Genomic DNA, 17,792 nt, shown 5'->3' on the forward strand with positions numbered 1-17,792 from the left:
TCTCATTACCTTGTTCATGCAACCCCTCTGTATGGTATTTTCAGAATAAAAATTTTTTAAAAAACAAAAATAAATAAAGAAATAAATGAAAAACAAACTTTACAACTTTGGGGGAGGGGATGGTAAGGGATGGGAAGTGGAAACAAAGGAAGAGGCAACAATGCTTAATAAGTAATGTACTCATTACCTTGCTCATGTAATTGTATCCCTGTACAGTATATTCACAATAAAAAAGAAAAAATAATTTTAGGTGACAATTAGTTTTATTTACCCAAGAATAAAAGGTTTTAGTTTGAGGAAGTTAATTGACTAGTTGAACTTCTCAGTTTGCCCTGATTACAAAACAGTGGAACAAGTAAGTATGGAAGAACAAAATACAAGTCAGTGAAATAATAATGACCTGAGCTCCTGAAGACCTGGACAGTGGTCTCTACCTGGCATGTTGCCTGCCTAGAACTGTTTAATGCTGTTGCTCCCCATGTATGGTGCTGATCTGGCCTCTTACAGAGTCACAATAACTCTACTGATAGCAGCTCCTCTGCCTATCTAAGAAATATTTTAGCTCAGTTTACTCATAGTACACACTTTACATGTTTAAGACAGAAGCAAGGAATAGTGGTTTGTACCTGCAAATCTAGCACTAGGGAAGCTGAAGCAGGAGGATCATAAGTTCAAGCCAGCCTGGGCTATAGCTTGCTTCAAAATAACAACACAAAATAAGGAACATTGGTGAAATAAATTTTTAGCATTCTTAAAAAAAGAAATTTAAAATTTAAAAAATCCCAAATGAAATTATCCTAAAATAGTTGCAATCTTATTCATTTGTTCATTCATTCAGCATTTATTGAACACCCATGTTCTCAGTATTACACAAGAACATTAACTAAGGAAATCAGAATTTTTTGCTTCTTTAATAGTCAACTCCAAAATTAAAATTACAACTATTCTTCAAGTCCACTTTGCTCTGTCAATACACTATCTTTGTATATATTATAGAAGACTAATCATTTCTGTTTGGTTATGAGCTGTAGACTTGGCTCATTTTTCTTCTAAGAAAGTTCTATTTGATATTCTGAGAGCAGGAAAACACAATTCAACCAAAGTCTCCATGTCATTCCAGAAAGACACTGTGCTAAAAATTTCAAACAATAATTAATTAGTGTTGCACCACTAGGTAGCGGTATAAAGCTCCTGAATATCATGAACAATGGTAACATAGATGCTTTTGTCTTACATTTAACTTGAGTCCTGCCAATTAATTATAGGTGTAAAAAAATTGCATGCAAAAATGATTGCACCTGAAATTAGCTGATGCAGGTGTAACTGGTCAGTTGTCTTTCCCCTCAAGGGAATCCTGGGTTAATTATGGCAATTATTAGATAATTATTGGTATAATTACATGAATTATCACACAATTTTATTGTGTAAAAATGCGGTATAGAAAATAAGATATGAACATAGCTTTCATAGAAATTTCATTGAGATTGCTGTTCACTGGATTTGAAGTGCTTAATAGTTGCTTGTCTGGGTGTCTACCTCTGTACCTACTCACTGCTTACTTGAGCCATATTCATCCTTTGTTGAAGATAGGAATGAGGCAAGGGAACCTATACTGAGTTCAATACTAATCCCAACTGTCATCATTAATTGCAGAAAACATCATGCTCTGGTGAGCTTATTTTACTTACCTCAGTGTCCAGGCAATATAAATACTGTGCTGTCAATTGCTATACTTCAGAGGAAAGAAGGATGTATAACTTAACAAGGTCAGATGTCACTGTCTTGGAATAGAATATCTATACTTCCTGCCTCCAATAGAATAAATCAGATCACTGTGATTGTACTTTATTTTCTGGTTGTACAAACAAATGGTAGTGACTTTTAAAGATACCACTTAACAATAGGAAGGTGAAGGAGACAGACAAATCGAAACCACATATTGTCCATTAGTATAGATATGAAAACTCTTTACTCTGGTTATATACTGAAATTAAAGGGTCAATGATGCCCACATTCCTCTCTATCCTAATTTCAGTTACTCAACTCTTGCCAAATTCCTCGTAGGATCAAATGCTGTCACAGTCATTTAAAAATGTGTCCGACTCTTGGTTCTGTATACTTTAGTTTATTCATGCTTCCAAAAAGACTTGTAATGATAAGACTAGCTACTCAGGATGCTGAGATTCAGAGCATTGCTGTTCAAAGTTAGCCAAGGTAAAAATTCTGTGGCAGTCCACTCCAAAAATAACAAGAAGCCAGGTTACAGTCATAGTTTATCTTGTAAGGTGCCAGTCCGAGTGAGTGGCAAGGCTGTGAGTTCAAACATTGATACTAGCCCAAATGAATACATGTTTTGTTATTTTCTATTTACTCTTTCTAGCCTCCTGCCATCATGTTTCTACCTCCTGGCTCCAAGGATGAGGTCTATATTCAATCAGAAGCCATCCTACTACCATTTACCTATGCCCCATCAAAAATTCAGTTATTGCTTATATGACGATGCTGGAAATTGGATCTTTTAGAAGTGATCCTACAAAAGAGGCTTCATGCAAACTTTGGCCTATTGCTCTTCTATCTTCTGCCTGTGAGAACTCAGCCTTTCTTCCATCTGGAGGAGGCAGCCTTTACTAGAAAACAGTTCCTACATCATCTTGATCTTGATCACTACAGCTTCCTAAACTGTGGAATAGATATTTGTATTTTAAAATAAATCACAAAAACCTATTATTCTGTTACAGCCCCACAAAATGGACTTACACACACTCCTTACCAATGACCTTTTCGGTCTCCCAATTTTTCCCATAACAGCATGCCTCTGATAGGTCATCTCCCTATCTTGGTAGATACAAAAGAGCCTAGTGATAAACAGAATCATGATTCAGATAAAACCCAATAGTCAGGATGTCTAGAAGCTTCATCATGCTTTAACTGTAGAAATAATTTTCTATATTCAAGAAGTATAATTCAAGCCAGGTGCTGGTGGCTCATACCTGTAATTCTAGCTACCAAGGAGGCTGAGAGCTAAGGATCACAGTTCAAAGCCAGCCAGGGCAGGAAAGTCCATGAGATTTTTTATTTCCAATAAACCACCAGAAAATTGGAAGTGGTACTGTAGCTCAAGTAGAGGAGCTCTAGCCTTGAGCTGAAGAACTGAGGTTCAGTGCCCAGGCCCAGAGTTCAAGCCCCATGACCAACAGCCAAAATTAAAATAAAATAATATAAAGTACCATTCATACTGTCATTAATTATAAATTCAGTTTCAGTTGTGTGCGAGTACCACATTCTCAGAGGTTACAATAGGGATCACAGACCTAATTACTGAGAAACATTGTGGACTTGGAAAGTTATTTAGCCATGTTCAGAATTGTCTTTATGCAATTCATAAAATGGTTGAATAGATCATTTTAAAGCCTCTTCAGGGCTGGGAAGGTGACACAGTAGTACAGTGCTTGCCTTGCATGCATGATGCCCTGGGTCTGATTCCTCAGCACCATATAACCAGAAAAAGCCAGAACTGGCACTGTGGCTCAAGTGGTAGAGTGCTCACCTTGAGCTGAAGAGCTGAGGAACAGCGCCCAGGCCTAGAGTTCAAGCCTCATGACCAACAACAACAGCAACAACAAAAAAGCATCTTCATAGTCAAAAGTAAAGGCTATAAATCCATGAAATGACCCATTAAAAAAATCCACCTGTAGTATGTGCAAGGCTCTGGATTTGATCCCCAACACCACAATATATGTATATATGCAAATACTTGTTAACACATTTCTTACTCTCTCTCCAGCCAATACGTACATGCTATTGTTGGAAATGTAAACTAGTCCAGTGACTATGGAAATCAGTATGGAGGTTGTTCAAAATATTAGAGAACATCCATATGGTCCAGCTATGTGATGTTTATATGTAAAATAGTCAAAGTCTGTTTACTCTAAAGATCCCAGCACACCCATGTTTATCATGGCACTATTCAAAATAGCCAAGTTATTAAATCATTCAAATGTGCATCTATAGATGGATCTATAAGAAATATAGTACATAGAATGAAGCTTTATTTAATCATATGCAAATTAACTAAAATTAGTTAATACCATACCTTTCAATCTTATTTTAGCACAGAGGTTTTTTTGGAAGACAAATATATAAAAATGTCCTTAAATTTTGTATAGAACACACTCTATGAAGCAATGTTCAGATGTCCCAATTGTAAACCTGGCTTATACTGGGTGTATTTCCAGAGCTCCTTGACTTATAATTTAGTCAATAATTAAGTATTGCAAAGCATACAAGAGGCAGACACATCTCTGTAGAGAATTGCTGGAGCAATTATAGGAAACTGATTGTTTCCTTTAGACTTGCAAAGTTTTAACTCTAAATCTCCCAAGTGTGACACAGGAGCATGTAATGCTACAAATGGCAACTGGTTTTCAATTAACAGCCAATACTTGGAAAGAAATGAAAAAAGAAAAAAATCCTCAAAACTCTTTTCCACTTAATTTTTCCCAATCACTACTAAAAAGATACTTCATTTCCCTTCAGATATTAATGTATTATCATCTTCTTGTCAATCAAATTTCAAATATGCAGTAAGATTTTTTGCATGCTTCTGTGTAGTTAGATGTCACACTATAAATTTCTCTGTTTCTGATATCTTGTCTCATTTCAACCATGACAGGATAAGTAGGAAGTTATTTAAAGGGGTGATATTGATCAAGATGCATTGTACATATAAACTGACATGTTGAATGGTAAACTTTTTATAAAAATATAGGTAATAAAATTAATTTTGTTTCAACAAACATACTTTTATATGATCATATGTACATAGTTTTTGAGCCTTCGCGATCTTCTCCTAAGCATATCCACCCATGTTTAGGGTCCTGTTTAATTTATCACGTTGAAGTGTAATATTTTGTCTTTTACTATGTATTGTGTCTATTTGTAGGTACATTCTAATTACTACAAATGAGGGAATACATGCAACTTATGTTTCTTTGGGTCTGGCTTCACCTAATAAATTTTTCCCCAAGACTTTCCATTTCTTTATTAATAGGGCAATATCATTGTTTACAATGGAAACATAGAATTCTATTGGGTATGTATACCATGTTGGGACAGCTAGGTTGATCCCATCTCTTGACCATGGTAAATAATGCTGCAATGAACATGGTTATGCTGGTGTCTATAGTGTGGCCTGAACATATAAAGGCTCAATAACTATGTGCATATGATCATATAAAATGATGCTTTCTGAATGTACTCTAAGAAATGGAAACTGATTTTTATTTTATGTTTTGTGATTTGTTTATGTATTTATTTTTCTGTTTTTCTGCTTTTGTCACTATTATAGATTTCTGTACTTTTGTCTTGTATGTAAGTTTATCTGATTTGGAGAGGGGAAGGAGAAGCACAGAAATGGTGGACAATGGTTGAACTAATTCAGCAGTGATACTCACTAGACACTGCTGAAAATGAACTGTACAATTCGTGGGGAAGGAAGTTGGGAGGGAAAACTGGGAGGAAACAAGGGAAGAGGTGAAGCTGTTCAAAAAGAAATGCCCGCATTACATGACTTATGTAACTGCAACCCCTCTGTACATTGCTTTTACAATAAAAATAAACATTCAAAGAAAGAATTAAAATATTTTTAATTTATTTCTCTTGGAAAGCTTAAAATTTCTATTTTATTTTTTTATGTTATGAAATTGCCTATGGTCTCTCAAAAACCAGGTGCATAGCAGCCACGCTTTTCCTTCAGAAATTCATAGGAAGATTCTAAATTCTTTATAATACCATTTTTCTTGAGCATATTTGCTTGCATATAGTGATTATTGTTTTTATCTCATTCAAAGCTCAACTCTTATTTTCTGTCTGAGATCTTAAGTGGGATTATACCTTTACCTCTGGGTCAAATATTGTTCTGTTAGCCCCCATAGGACATATGTTTCTAAATAACTTTTAAGCAAATGAGCTAATGTTCCTGCTCTATTGTAAACCTCTTTTTGTTCTATCATTGAATGCCTAATACCAGTCACTATGAATCATTCATTCTTTCATTAATTTACTCTATAGACATTTAATAATAGTGATCACATTTGGGTTGCTTATACTCTAGTGGAGAAAGTGCAACAAGGGAAACAGTTGACAGTCCTGTAGAATGAATAATTCATAAAAACAACAACTCACTTAGAAAGGATAAGAACTGTTTGTGTGAAAAGCCAGATAATTCTGAATGATTTAATGTAGCTTCTGTCTACTAATGAGAAATGGGGATTTGTTAAAAGGTGAAGGAAAAGACTTTTTAAGGAAAAAAAATTATGTACATGAAAATTTAATAATCAGAGAATGGTATGCTGAAGAAAAGTGACTAGTTTTTTTTTTCTTTTTGCTTATGTGGTACCGAAGAATCGAACCCAGGGCCTCAGGCATGCAAGGCAAGCGCTCTACCACTGAGCCACCTTCCCAGCCCGTGACTAGGTTTTTGTGTAGATGGAAAATATATAAGTAGAAAGATGAGTCTGGAATGCACTATATTAGAAAGCATGCTTTCTCCTACATCATTGTACTCTTTATCCTAACTATCGACATATCAATGTGTATCAGAAGTGCTTAAGCACTCAGACTCAGAGAGTCTACAGTGGTATCTGGGAATTTGTCCTTTTAACATCTCTAGTGATTGCCATACAAGGGGACACTTCAGGGGCTTGTTGGTTTGGATGCACTGGGAAGATGGACATTTTAGCATAAGGGGATTTTAGCAATAGATCAGGAAAAGGATGTCCATTTTAACAAGGATGATAGTGAATCGCTTTATTTCATTAATTGGTTAGTTGCTACTATTCATGGACAAATCAAGAATGTACCTGAGCAGATCTCTAGATAAAGGCATTGAAATGTTTTGTATTCAATTCACAATATTCCACTAGCTATTATTCTTCACTTGTCACACGACATGTTGTCCTAATTAAGCCTCATAACAATCCTATAAAGCAATTCCTTGCCACCTGTAACAGATGAGGAGACAAGAGCTCCGAGAATTGAGATGACATATTCAGTGTTTCACAATACAAACATAACAGGAGTATACAGTGAAATTTTGGTCTCTCTGGATCCTTTCCCTTTACCATTCTACTTTCCAAAAAAGCTCTGATGGAACTTACAAGGTATACAATGAAGCACAACAGATAAACATTTGTAAGCAACACAATTGAACATAAATTTGATATAATTGAAGTGAAAAATACAAGTAAGCACTTAGTTTGTGTTAAGACTGCTTCTTCTACAAATGAAAGAAATTCAAGCACAACTGGCTGAAGAAGAATAGATATTTATTGATTTCATGGCTGAAAAGCCCATGGTGTGCAGATCAATTGTTCAAGGAAGCACAAAATGACTCTAGAAATCACTTTCACCCTATCCATCTCTCAATTGTGTTTTCTTTGTCTCTATGCCAGTTCCACTGGTCTTAGTAAAATGGCTTGCTCACAAGAGGTAGCTTCATCTTGCCAAGTTCAAGCCTAAGAGAACTTTTCTTTTTTTCCCATAAATACTTGTCAGAAGACTCCCTGCAGTTCTAATAGAGTCCAAGTTGTATCTCTGCCTCGACAGCTCTAGCCACAGCGATTCATTCAATTCTGCAATTACCCCTGAAGAAGTGTAATGTTTGCTTGTGGATCCAAAACGGAGTTAGTGCCACTCAAAGTCACAGAATATGACTGGGGAACAACTACTTCTTCAAAATAAAATTATATTGATAGAATTAAAAGGAAGCTTCAACTTGGAGGCAGCAATACTAACAATCGTTAACAAAGTTCAGTTGAGGTAAGAACAAAGTAACTGAGCTCAACATTTTATTATGATTACAGATTTAGTTAAGCTAGAGGATGAATAAAATACTTTCTTTCTTAAATTTGTTTCCTCAGAACAATGCAGCATATGGATGAAAATTTATTTTAACAAAAGTTTTTACATAATCCCCACACAGATTAAAAACATAGACCAGTATCTACAATTTTCTAGATGTGGATCAAGTCCATTCAAATCAGATTATTCTGTAAAGAATTGGAATTCTGTTGTTGTTGTTTTAAATAATCTACTTTCAACCACTGATTTCAGTGTTAAACTAGTTTGTCTGTGCTTCCTGATGCAATCATTCTTCAGCCAAAGTACATGGGTTCAATTAATCTTTATTCAATAATTCTAGCAATTCATATCTTTCCCCACCTTCCCCAAATTACATATATTTCTACAAGGACAGTAAAATGTTGTATTCTCAGTGTTTTGTTACAAATTGGATAAGAAGTACAAAATTATCTGGGATATTCTTATTTGGTGATGTTTTCATTCAAATGCATTGGTCAATTTTCAAACTTGTTAATTTAAAAAATGCTATATTATTCTATTGTAGATAGATAGGTAGATAGATAGGTAGATAGATAGATAGATAGATAGATAGATAGATAGATAGATAGATAGATAGATAGATAGATAGATAGATAGATAGATATCACATCCTTTTTGATCCATTCATCTACTAAGGGTCATATGGGTTGGTTCCATATCTTAGCTATAGTGAATAATGCTATGATAAACATAGTTGTGCAGGAAGCTTTAGTATGTCCTTGTTTGTGATCATTTGGGTAAATGCCCAGAAGTGAATCCCAGAAGTGAATCCCACTGGGTCATAGGGGAGCTCTATGTGGAGTCTTTTGAGGAACCTCCATACTATTTTCCAAAGTGGTTGAACAAGTTTACACTCCCACCAACAATGAAGTAAGATTTCCTTTTGGCCACCTCCCTTCCAGCACCTGTTGTTCTTAGAGTTCTTGATTATAGCCAGTCTAACTGGGGTAATGTATATATACAATGGAATTATATGCTTTCATCAGAAAGAATGACAGTGTCCCATTTGTTAGGAAATGGAAAGACTTGGAAAAAATCATATTAAATGAATTAAGCCAGAGCTAAAGAAACATAGGTCCCATGTTTTCCCTCATTTGAAATAATTAGTATACATCTAGGATAATTTTTCACATGAAAAGAAAAGCTCAAAAGCTATGTACACATGATCATTTAAGGTGATGCTAGGTGAAATGAACACAAAATGTGGGCACAAGAGGTCTTTCTTGTTGTTGTTGTTTTTAATGTATTATATGATTTTTTTTATTTCCTCTGTATGTTCTTCCCTGTATGGTATAACCCCTTTTGTCACTGTACTTGAATCTGGTACACTGCATCTTGTGTATACATTTTGTCTAATTTGGGGAGGGGAAGGGGAATAACAAAATGCTGAAACAAGGACTCAGAGTGGCCCATTGGGACAATGATAGCCACAAGACAGTATTTTGGAAATGAACTTTACAACTTCGGACAGTGGGGAATGGCCGGAGGGGGAATGAGGGAGGTGAGGGAGGAAAGCGATAGTGGGAGAATAACAAGGGAAGGTGTAAAAATGCTCAACAAGGAATGTATTAATTGCCTTACTCATGTAACTGTAATCCCTCTATACAGCATCTTTAAAATAAAGTAAAATTGAAAAATTGTTACATTATCCTTAAGTAGTTGTACAAAAGGGTTTTATTTCAACAACATGTCAATTTATAACTACAATGCATCATGATCATTGTCGCCCCTTAAATCTTCAAGTCTGTACAACAACTCTCTCTGCACTAATGCTCCTTTGATCAAAATACTTATGACAATGCCATATTTATTCATTATTAACACAACAATAATAAAATTGGTTATGCAAATAAAAACATTTTTAAAAACTCAGTTTATTCTCCTACTAACTGATTAATTTCTATTAAAGCCTATTAGCTTCTATTTTAAAAAAACACAGATCTGTATTCTCAACTTGGATGTACTTTCTCATAAATACTAATGAAGAGACTAGACTTTCTATGATCAAGCATGCAGTACCTGAATAGTTTACCTTTTCAAAAAGTTATTTTTGCTCAATCATCTCAACTGAAAAATTTAGGAAGAGCTAGAGAGTAAATTTGATTACAAACTGTCGGGCACATAGTAGTGGGGGGCATGGTGCTATTACTTCTCTCCCTATACACAACAATGTGAAGCCAGGAGAAGGGAAAAAAGCGAGCCAGGGATATAGGTTCCATGGCTTCTGGAATGATAGGGCTAGCTAGGTGAAACATCTGGAGTGAAAGTGTCATAGCAGGAAACACATGGAAACAACAGGAGGATCTGTATACCAGAGTGGAAAGGGGTTAGCGACAATAGCAAAACATGACATGCACTGGGTGAGAATGGCTTTTATCTGATTCTTAATTGTGGATCTATGACTATATAAAGCGTTAGGAGGAGGGAGTCATTTAGTTACATAATCACTTACTTATCTAACCCTCTTTGACTCATTAAATATTTATGAATGTGAGAATTCACCAGCAGCTCTTAGCTCTCCAGGTTTCATCCCATTAACTACCATATTCTCACTATAATATTCCATTTCTAAGCATGGCACATTATGAATTATTGGTATTAATGATATTTAAACAAATTAAACTGCACTATTATGTTTGCAAAATGTAGCCTACATTGATCAACATAACAAATTACAGATGCAAAACACTACTTACACTGCATAATGACAGCACATTTAAAAATGTATCCGGAGTTGCAGTTAGGAATTCCAAGAAAGAAGAATTATACATGGCTTGGAAATGGATTAATAAAAATAAGTAACTAGATCTTGGGAAAGGATTTGCCTAATCAAATGTATGCCCAAAAGACTTGCTAATAAACTGCATTTCAAAGTTAAACACACTCAGCGGCTCCTAACACTGCTATTATCCACAGCAATGGTTCTAAGAAGAGTAATAGAATAAGCTGGGATATAGGTCAGAGAAAGTGTTAGAATGCCTGCATGGCATTTGGCTTTTGTTTTCTCTGCAGCAGTCCATGTCAAGATATTACCCTTTGTAAACACAGTGGTTACGTGGGTGGCCCCAACCTTTTTGGTTCTTTGTTTAGAAGTAACCAACTTGCAAATGTTTATTTCATACTATATGCCAAGGATTGTGTCAAGAATGTGATAGGAATAAATCAACCAACAAAAAAGGTACACCAAAAGCATGAATCATGTACTTTCCTTGTCTCCTATCTAAATTCCAGTACACACATAAAAAAAAACAACAGTGAACAAAAAAATATCAGCCTGTTATTCATCATGCATGTGAATACACGTTCCAGCTAGTCATGATATGTAAAACATTACTGACCTCGTTAGCTGTAATCCGTACATCAGCAAATTCCCAGATGGTCAGAGTGAGGACCACCAGGTGAGTCAGATATGCACACATACATGAAATATCGCTCCCCCAAGAGGATGGGAAAACTATTTCATGCAAGAATAACCTACGTTTGAGGCAAGCACTGGTGGTTCATACCTAACAATGTTAGAAGCCAGTGCAGGCAGAAAAGTCAGAGAGAATCCATCTCCACAAACAATTGGCAAAAACTGGCTGGATGCATGGCTCAAGTGGTAGAACAGCTGCCCAGAAAGCTAACCTGAGTTCAGATCTTGGTACTGTCCCCTCAAAAGATGTCGTGAAAGCTCACTTCAACCTACTGCACACTAGTTTTTATGGCTTTATGAAAAAAATATATTTTCTAAGTACCCATTACTAAACTCCTTGAGGGTTGGAATCATTTCTGACTCAGTTTTATACATGACATTTGATTGGTTTGCAGAATATGAACGTGGGTGTAGAACTCACCTATTAAAATTAAGGATATTTCTGTTTCAGATTGTGTGGAAAAGTGATGACACACTTGATTCTCCAAAATAGTTCTGGCCAAAAAATAAGAAGAAGAAGAAAGAAAGAAACAATGAGCTCTAACAAGTGAGGGCCCCATGCTTTGCCAGCCAAGCAGTGATTTCCAGTGGCCCAAGGCAGGGTTGGGGAGTAAGCAGTTCCACATGAAGAGCATCTTCATGAATTGGAAAATGTCTCTTAGGCAAATTGCAAAGCCTCTTTGAGCTGGCTTGGGATTTTCCAATGGCTTCCTGAACATCCTATTAGTCCCTTAAGGCATCCTTTTTAAATGAGGTTTTGATGCCAAATCTTTTGACATTTTGACAGGCTACAAAACTTGAAGCATAAAGACTTTTCATAGCTGATGTTCAGGTTTCAGTGCATAAACACTTATGCAGTTTGACTGAGTAAAATGTAAACAGAGTTGATTGATATCCAGAAACCTAACAGTACAGTAATTTAATGAAAAAAATCACTAATCAAAAACTTTACATAAAACTATGTGTGTGTGTATACATATATATTGTTTTCTTTGTTTTGTTTTGAGACAAGGGCTCACTACATAGCCCAGTCTAACCTGGAATTTTCTATATATTGCAGGCTTGCCTTAAATTCATAATCTTCTATCCTTGCCTCCTAGCTAGGACTACCATCATGGATCATTATGCCTGGCCTCTTCACTTGTAACAAGTTTCCAGAGTTAAGAATTTATTTGTTAAGCATATGCTACCAAGGTTTCTTTTGATCGTTTGTAAAACTAGAATTAACTAATTGTCTTTAAAATGTGATAGTGCCTAAATTTACTTCAGAACTTAAAAAGGTTGTGTCTTAGAAATGAAAGTAAGAATGCAAGAAGTAGGTAACACGTTATCTGAAATAGCCAAATGCAATTTTGACTGGCTTAGCACCATCTTGACTTCTCAATGGAGATGGCTATAGGTCTGACAGTACATTTTGGAGGTGGAAATAAGAATGGTTATTGGGCAGGCTGCCACTGAGTAAGCAACCAATTTTGTCTCACATTCATTACAAGTATCTCAACTCATTCTTGTAGATTCCAAATGTGATGGGAAACTTGCCAGAGCACAGTTTGAATTTAATAGTAGTTATCGATCAGCTCCTCAGGTTCCCTTTCTGTTCTGTGTGAATGCAATGCACAGAACTAATTCAATGCACCTCAAAAACAATGGGATGAACTATGATAATATTTAAGGTTGGTTTTTTTTTTAAAAAAAAACTTACTTCCAGAAAACCCCCATGATTTAAGAAACAGTGAAAAACTTACTAGCCTTGATAATGTCATTATTTTGGGGAAGCTTGAGTTGTGCACATTAGAGACAGTTGAAAACTTTATCAGCAAGTAAAACTGATGTGGTAAAATATATTTTTTCTTTTCATTGTATTTCTATTATCTTTACATAGATGCACAAAAGGGCTACAACTCAATGTATCAGTTTATGAGTAAAATGAATCTTGATCAATGTCTCCCAATTCACCTTCTTCCATCCATCCCAATCCTATCTATCTCCTCAATTTTTCTGGTTCGATGGGTTATATATTGTATATTATTTATGACTGCATCCCCCTTATTCTCTTTATTTGGCTATCGGCCCTTTAACCTACCACCCCCCACCTAAATCTCAAATACTAGCTTCTTGGTATTCTTTTTTTTTTTTTTTTTAGATTTAGAGTTAAATGTTCTAACCGTACCTTGGTGAATATATTTGTGTACATATACATATAACCCAGGATATGATTCATGTATATTTAAATTTTAAATATGACTCCCATACACAAGAGAAAACTAGTATTCTTTTTCTCTCTGGGACTGACTGACTTTACTTAACACAATTTTTTTCAAGTCCATCCATTACTTTGCAAATGACTTTTTTTTTTGGTTTTTATTTTGTCGGTCTTGGGGCCTTGGGGCTTGAACTCTGAGTTTGGTCCCTGTCCCTGCACTCTTCAGCACACAGCGAGTGCTCTACCGCTTGAGCTACAGCACCACTTCCGGTTTGCTAGTGATTTATTGGAGATAAGAGTCTTATGGACTTTCTAGCCAGGGTTCGCTTTGAACCATGATCCGCAGATCTCAGCCTCCTGAGTAGCTAGGATTGCAGGCGTGAGCCACCAGCACCCAACATATTGTGGTATTTTTACTAACAGATGAGTCAAATTTTATGGTGAATTTATATCACATTTTCTTGATCCATTCAAGGGCATCTAGGCTATTTCTATACCTTGGCTATGGTAAATAGTGAAGTAATAAATGGGGTTGTGCTAGTGGCTTTACTATATTGTGACTGATAATCTTTTGATAAATGTCCAAGAGTGGTATCACTAGATGACAGGTTACTTCTATGTTTACATTTTAGGGAATCTCCAAATTGCTTTCCAAAGTGGTGATACCAGTTTACATTCCCACCAACAGTGTGTTAGGGTTCCCTTTCCTCCATGTCCACAGGAGCATCTGATGTAACTTTTTTTTCTTCTGTGGTAACTTTTGGGCATAAGCAGGAATTCAGCAAATCAAAGAGATAAATGGAACTGCATCAACCTAGAAAGTTTCTGCAAGGCAAAGGACAGAGTTATAATCTTCAAAGACAGTCTATAGAATGGGAGAAGATCTTTAGCCTACTATCTAAAACACACAAAGAACTCAAGAAACTAAACCTTCAGAGACTCAACAACCAAATTAATAAATGGACAAATGAGCAAAACAGACTCTTCAGTAAAAGTAAAAATGCCCAATGGATACGTAAAAAATGCTTAACATCTTTGGCCATAAAAGAAATGCAAATCAAAACAATGATGGAAATCAGAAAGATTACAAAAATAAAAAATTTGAATTTAATAACAGAAGAAGCTGTTTAAGAACAAGGGTCTCATATCTAAAGTATACCTGGAACTCAAAAAATTAAATCCCCCAACAACAAATCCTCAAAAAAACAACTGCCCAATAAATAAGTGGGCTAAAGACATAAAGAGAAACTTCTCTGAAAAGGAAGTAAGAATGGCCAATAGACACATGTAGAAATGCCAACTTCTCTAGCCATAAAAGAAATGCAAATTAAAACAACATTGAGATTCCATCTTACCCCAGTTAGAATGGCTGTAATGAAGAACTCTAATAACAATAGATGCTGGAGGGGATGTGGCCAGAAAGGAACCCTACTGCATTGTTAGTGGGAGTGTAAACTTGTTCAACCACTTTGGAAAGTTTAGTATGGAGGTTCCTCAAAAGACTCCACATAGAGCTCCCCTATGACCCAGCAATCCCACTTTGGGGCATTTACCCACATGATCACAAACAAGACCATACTAAAGATACCAGCACAATTTATTTACCTTAGCTAAGGTATGGTACCAACCCAGATGCCCCTCAGTAGATGAATGGATCAAGAAAATGTGGTATATTGCTGGGCATGGGTGGCTCACACCTGTAATCCTTGCTTCTCAGGAGGCTGAGGATCGCAGCTTGAAACCAGCCCAGGCAGGAAAGTCCATGAGACTCTTATCTCCAATAAACCACTAGAAAACCAGAAGTGGCCCTGTGGCTCAAGGGGTAGAGTGCTCACCTTGAGTTGAAGAGTGCAGGGACAGTGCCCAAGCCCAGAGTTCAAAGCCCATGACTGACAAAAAAAAAGAAATAAGAAAAAAAGAAAATGTGGTATATATACACAATGGAATTCTATGCCTCCATCAGAAAGAATGACATTGCCCCATTTGTTAGGAAATGGAAAGACTTGGAAAAAATTATATTAAGTGAAGTAAGCCAGGTCCAAAGAAACATCAGTTCCATGGTTTCCCTTATTTGCAATAACTAGTATATGTCTGAGACAAGCAGAAAAGGTCAGATAAGATGATGTTGAGCGAAATGAAGCCCAACATAATTATGTCTAACATATTTATAAGGTACCACGTGATTTTTTTGTTGCTTTGTGTGTCCCTCCCCCACGCTATAATCCCATGGTATAATTTGGGAGCAGAAGAGAAAAAACAAATTGTTTAAATAGGGGTACAGGTGGACCCATTCCAACAATGAGATATATGAGACACTATATCGAAAAACAAACTTTAGAATTTAGGCTTGAGGGCGGGGCAGGGGAATGCAGTTGTGGAAGTGTGAGGGAAGTGATGGTAGGAGAAAACCAAAGGAGAAGACAACAATGCTTGATAAGAAATGTACTCATTACCTTGTTCATGTGATTGTAACCCCTCTGTACATTATTTTCACAATAAAAATCTTATTTTAAAAAGAGCTGTTTAAAATAATTATATCACCTAACCAGAACACCATATACATAGTGCATTTCTACACTACCAATCTTAAATAATATTTATACAATTGCCAAATATGAGAAAACTGCATAGCATCTTGCAGTCGTTTTAGTTGGTCGCATTTACAACCTTAACAATTATTTTCAAGCATATTTATTGATAACACACACATCTATTTAGTAGCCACTGTGTGGTGAAATCCTCTTCTGTGCAATAAGAATATTTAAAGATGAATGAGAAAGGGACTGGGAAGGTGGCTGAGTGGTAGAGTGCTTGCCTTGCATGCATGAGACCCTGAGTTCAATTCCTCAACACGACATAAGCAGAAAAAAGCTGGAAGTGGCCCTGTGGCTCAAGTAGTAGAGTGCTAACCTTGAGCTGAACAGCTGAGGGACAGCCCCAAGGCCCAGAATTCAGGCCCCACAACCAAAAAAAAAAAAAAAAAAAAAAGAGGAATGAGACACAGTCCTTACCTTCAGACAGACAAATAATTATCTTAAAGATAATCACCCAGAACAAGTGGTGATAATTGGTTTGGACTTAAATGTAAAAATGATTTAGTTGGTCCAAAGATATACTATAATACAATGTATAATTCCTTAGTGCTCTGTCTGTTCTTCTTTGAGAATTCTAATCAAATTATGCATTCTTCTTATTTAAGTAGTAGGAAGGTTTGCCATGAATTTTTGCTTTCTGAAGCTAAGTTTATTAAAATGTCTATGAAAAAAGGCCAAGGACCGGAAAGTCCATAGTAAAAAGTTTTCAACTATTAATGAATTCCATAGTAACCTTATTCTCTTTTTCCTTCTATATTTCACAATACATAGTGTGTATAAGGGGTAAAGAGAGGTCACACATAATTATTTTCTTTCTTTCACCAGCAATTATCCAACAAACATCAGGCAAGACCCTTTTTAAAACAATAAATAAACTAAACCCTGAAGAAAGACATGCATGCAAATCATTCAACACTCCACATTATATCTTGAATGTTATCATTCTAATTTTTAGATACATGAATATCTATAAGATAAAAGCACAGAGGTAGGAATTAAGCTCAAGTATTTTATACCTCAGTGCTGTTTGCATATAATCATCAAGAAAAATACATGTAATCCATGAAGAACTCTATCAGGACTCTACAAATTGCACATAACTGGGCACTTGTGGGTCATACCTACATTCATAACTACTCAGGAGGCTGAGATCTGAGGATCCTCATTCAAAGCCAACCTAAGCAGAAAAGTCCATGAGACTCTTTTCTCCAGTTAACCAGAAAAAAGCTCGCAGTAAAGATGTGGCTCAAGTAGTAGCATGCCAACCTTGAGTAAAATACCCAAATGAGAGCATGAGGCTCCAAGTTCAAGGCACAATATATAAACTGAAAATCCACCACACACTCAGAAGCATCAGGATGGATCACTACAGAGTATCCATGTAGTCAGGGTTATTTCACCAAGATGAAATAGGAGGATCACAGTGGGAGAACTGGATGCCAGTTCAGCAGAAGTGAATCAGTCTCTGAGAAGTCAAAACAAGCCAAAAGGCTCAGAGTATGGCTCAAGTGGTAGGGCACATGCCTAGCGCCTTTAGTTCAATTCCAAGGGAAGGAAGGAAGGAAGGAAGGAAGGAAGGAAGGAAGGAAGGAAGGAAGGAAGGAAGGAAGGAAGGAAGGAAGGAAGGAAGGAAAGAAGGGAGGGAGGGAGGGAGGAAGGAAGGAAGGAAGGAAGGAAGGAA

The 17,792-nt window shown here is 36.2% G+C and overlaps 1 protein-coding gene across 1 annotated transcript in view; it reads right to left on the reverse strand.

Annotated features, from left to right (window-relative positions):
• Positions 1-17,792, reverse strand: part of Thsd7b (thrombospondin type 1 domain containing 7B) — a 798,478-nt gene that overhangs the window by 123,787 nt on the left and 656,899 nt on the right. The gene's annotated exons all lie outside the window — the stretch shown is intronic.

Source organism: Dipodomys merriami, unplaced genomic scaffold (genome assembly GCF_024711535.1).
Source record: "Dipodomys merriami isolate MVZ:Mamm:240054 unplaced genomic scaffold, mDipMer1.0.p SCAF_1, whole genome shotgun sequence".
Taxonomy (NCBI): domain Eukaryota; kingdom Metazoa; phylum Chordata; class Mammalia; order Rodentia; family Heteromyidae; genus Dipodomys; species Dipodomys merriami.